Source organism: Myotis brandtii, unplaced genomic scaffold, assembly GCF_000412655.1.
Source record: "Myotis brandtii unplaced genomic scaffold, ASM41265v1 scaffold127, whole genome shotgun sequence".
Lineage (NCBI taxonomy): Eukaryota > Metazoa > Chordata > Mammalia > Chiroptera > Vespertilionidae > Myotis > Myotis brandtii.
This window is the reverse complement of record NW_005354464.1, coordinates 2,142,250-2,147,002: the sequence shown is the minus strand read 5'-3', so window position 1 is coordinate 2,147,002 and position 4,753 is coordinate 2,142,250. Positions and strand designations below refer to the sequence as shown.

General features: G+C 35.1%; 1 pseudogene; it reads right to left on the bottom strand.

Annotated features, from left to right (window-relative positions):
- Positions 1-2,919: 2,919 nt before the first annotated feature.
- LOC102253139 lies at positions 2,920-3,469 on the bottom strand (annotated as a pseudogene).
- Positions 3,470-4,753: the final 1,284 nt, after the last annotated feature.

The window sequence follows — 4,753 nt, the reverse complement described above, 5'->3', positions numbered from 1 at the left end:
GCTGCTACTGTTAAGTAGACCCCGGCTGTACTCACTGGCTGAAGATACCCGGGGAAATTCAAGTATTGCTTACAATAGAGCAAAATTTGAAAGATAAACAACAATGAGAGAATTGATTAAGTAAATTATTCTGTACTTATACAAATACAGGGGTGAGCAAAAGTAGGTTTATAGTTGTTCGTATGGAAAATAATACGATAATTAATAAATAATAATACAAGAATAAACTCTGCATTTCATGTACTCAAAACTATAAATCTACTTCTGACCACCTCTGTATAATATTGTGCAGCTATTAAAAATCATGTTGTACAAGAATATATATTTCCTTGAAAAATATTTGTGATACAATGCTAAGTAAAAAAATATAAAAAAAGTATATATAGAGAATTAGCTTTTGGGTAATGAAAATTATCAATTACCTATTGAAAATGCCAAGTGCATGCATACCAAGCTGTGGTTATCTTTGGCTGGGGAGATTCAAACTTTCTTTCTTCATGATTTTCCATGTTCTTTCAAGTTTTCTGTATTGTGAATATATCTTATTTATATAACTTGAGTTTTAAAATAATTTAATAAAAGTTTAGCTCTGCTAAAATGGTATCCAGACTTATACCTGTCATTAATCTGTAATTTAAAAGGGACTATTTTCCTTTTCTTTTAAAAATTATGTCTTTCCTACTTTTTTCATTAAAATATCATTTTCAATAAAGTGACAAAGATAGTAGATGGTAATTTAAAATACATTTATTTTAAAAAAGAGAAAGTTGGTAGCCCTATGCCAACACCATTGTTTAAAACATTTTCTTTTAAAATATATTTTTACTTATTTCAGCGGAAAAGGGAGAGATAGAAACATCAATGATGAGAGAGAATCATTGATCGGCTGCCTCCTACACACCTACTACTGGGAACTGTACCCATACCCCTGGCATGTGGTCTGACAAAAAAATCAAACCGTGATCTCCTGGTTCATAAGTCGATGTTAAACCACTGAGCCATGCCAGCCAGGCTAAAACATTCTCTTAAGTGTGTCTGAGACCCAAAAGTCTGAGAAAAACCATAATAAATATTTCATAATTTATCATCAAATCCTCACTCATACATGTGCTGAGACTTTATCACTACTTTTCACACATAGGCTTCTTATTTGTGTCTCAACTGGATTGCCTTGTCACTCCTGCTCCACGCTGGCTCAAGGACCACCCAATGGATTTGGGTCATGTGCTCACCTACCTCTCCAGCCCCCAATACTAAATAATCAAAGAAATTACTTTAAAACATTCTCCATGTTCTATTTATACAATCTATATGTAGATCTATTAATCTGTATATCTATGTATACATTTATATATCAATGTATATATATACAATATGCATAATTGCTTTCTTTCTAACTTAATTAGTTCTGCATGTGACACATGTCACATATAGTGCCCAATGTTCTGCAGACTGTTTGTACCATGCAAAGCAGACCAGAGCCACCTTACCTGGCTGTATATTTTGATTTTTTTATTATGAAAATATTATCCAGTCCCTTTCGTTATGAAATTTGACTTAAGTTTCATCATGTTCTCATCTTCATCTAAGATATGCCTAAAAAGTCCATTTTAGATCGAAGTCTTCTTTATTATGTATCTTGCTTTCCTGAATGGGTGTTTAGTTTTTTTAAAAAAGCATAATAATAACAAAAAAGTGAGATGATTTATAAGTGACCAAATCAAGCTGGGTTCTTTGGAGAGAAGTAATATTCTTGTAGAACATATTATGAAAGATAAATCATAAGTAGGATTAATTAAAATGTTGGTCAGAATGTCTATAATTATATCAGATGCTCCAGAAAGCATTTTAATTTAAAAACTATAATAACTGAGATTTTGCATAGAAATCACATAGCTATTAGAGCAAACATTCACTAATCTAATATTAACTTTCTTCTGTAAATATTTTAATATGTATCTCAGTTAAATATTTCCTGGCTGTTTTGGACATATATTGTTTGTTTAAATTAGGATCCAAATAAGGTACATAAATTGCAATTGATTAATATATCTCTTAAGCCTCATTTAATCTATATGTTCTCTTTCATCTTTTTTCTTTTTAAAGTTTGTCTAGTTTTTTGTTTGTGCATTTTGCTATTCATAGTCTTTTAGTATTGCTGAGAATGTTTTCTTGCAATAGAGGCTTGATCAGATTCAGGTCTGACTTTTTTTAAGCAAGAATATTTTATTTTGTGTACATCCATCAGGAGGCATAAAATGTCTGGTTGTCTCTCTTTTTGACATGTTAACAGCCATTAATGATCATTGCCTAGATCTTTTAATTCATTAAGAGCTGCAAAATGCACTCTTATTATCCCTTTTGCATTTACTAGCTGGAACACTTCTCCAAAGAAGTATTTTTTTTTATCAACTATTTGTTTACCTTGAGGCAGAATAAATATTTCTTTCCCTGTTTTAACCAGTTTTTAAATAATTAGTTAAATCTCTAAAATTTTCCCAATGTAATCAAAACATTTTTAAAGTATCACAAACTCACAAATTAAAACATACTTGTTATGTTTCAATCCATTTTTAGATATTATTGTTATTGCTGCTCCAATTATTCTATCGTTAACCAGTGGAGACCTTTACAAGTTGGCGAGTGAGTTTATTGGGCAAAATTCTAATAGTCCTAATTTTTCTTGCATTCTGGTATGACAAGCTGTAGATTGCCTGCCCCACACCCAGAGTCAGCCATTTTCCCAAGGATCCTTGGTTCCTTTTAATGGGAAGTTGTATCTAAAGATCACCATTTGCATGATAAGGGTGTCTATTGCTTCTGGATTGGGCATTGCTTCTAGGTCCTTTCAGTGGACAATGCTGAGAAATAAGTAATTCTCTGCATGCAAATATTTTAATAACAAGTTAGGATCTGGGGTTAATTTTTGCAGCGGTGGCTGGCCCATGGGCCTCTTGCGTGCTTGAACTTCCAGCCCTTGGACCACAGGTCAGATTTGGCATGGCTGGGAGGGGTTCCTGGGGCCTTGCCACAATTCCTGTCCACTTCTTGGCCCTTATGAGGACCAGAAAGCAAGAGGGTGGCACAGCCTCTGGGGGAGTCCAAGGCCAGCTTCCCGAAGGTGAGCATCTTGCTCCTGGACTTGAGGAGCTGGCCCTGGTGGCTGCCCACATGAAGTGCACACACTGTCAGTTTGGACACCTCCTGCGTGCACACATCTCTGGTTATAGTTCCTACAACCACTGTGGGTTTGGCTTCCTGCCAGGAAGCTTCACATTCTCAATATCCCGGAAGGGGACAGAGGTGGCAGGTTGGTATGACTCATGAGCAACCTCTTCAGCGCCACGTGATTGAAGGTGGCGTTGGTTCTTCTGGCCAGAAACCTGTACAGCTTGGCCAACAGCCTGAGGTAGAGGTCCTGGCTCTTGGGCGCCTTTCGGTCTTTGTTGTGGTAAATGTCCACTCCCATGATGGTGCCTCCTGTCCCACCAGGTCAGGAAGGGGCAGAAAAAATTATTTTTAAGACAAAATACATCATAATTTCATACTGATGTTTCCAATTCAAATTCAGGACTATAGGACTTTTACTTAAACTCCTCTTATAGCTGCATTTTTGTTCCACACCAACATTCCTGATTCTGGAACTAAAATAATTACTTATTTGCTTTATCTTACAATGGCATATAACAATCAGAATTATATTCAGACTACCACCAACAAGATGATTACTGAAAACAGTGTAAGTTGTGTTTGCATTTCTTTGATCCTTAGAATATTCATTCCACTAGGGATGAATATTCAAAATACTGCATTTTAGAGTTACCTGGGATATTTCCCTTCTGTGTGGTTATGCTGCCAAACTAGTACGGAGGTAGTATGATACAGACATAAACATTTATATTGCCATACGCCCTCTTTTCCACTTTCCCTTTTTCTTCTAGCATAGCACAATAGTGAATAGAGATATTCCACATTCTTTTTTACAGTGGCATAGTACTCCATTGGATGTGCCAAAATTGGAGAGAAGTAACATGCCTATTCAAGTCCTTGGCTATGTTTCTATTAGATTGTCTCACTTTTTATTTAAAGAGGTTCTTTAAATATTCTGGATATATCTGAGAATTGCAAGATACTCTGCATCTTAACCTTTTAAACCTCAAAATGAGTTTTGCAATAAGCAGAAGTTCTTAATTTGTATGCAATCAACCATCATTTTTTTCCTTTGTGGTTAGTACTTTTTAAATTCCTGTTTGAGAAGTCTTTGCTTATGACACGATCATGAGGGTATTTTCCTAAATCATGTTCTAAAAACTTACTTGCTTCTACCTTACATAGTTATATCTACAGTCCATCTAGAATTGAATTTTATATGATATAATGTGAGATCAAGATTAAGTTTTCTCTTTGGATACCCAGTTGACCTGCCACGGTTTGTTATAGTTCTGCTCTGTTCATGATTCTGTAATGCGGCCTCACCATAAATCACGTGTGTATGTCAGGGTCTGTTTCTGGCTTCCTTCTTGCATTTCATTGGCCCATTTGCCTAAGCTTGAATTGGTGTCATACTGTCTTAATTAATGTAGCTTGATGTCCAGTGACGTAAGTTCTCCAAATATATTCTTCAAATCTACCTTGTATGTTCCTGGATCTTTGCATTTTAAAAAATAAATTTTAGAAACATCCATCATTTTCTCCATCCAAAAGTCCTTGCTGGAATTTTGACTGTTACTCTGAGTCTATCAATTGATTTTGG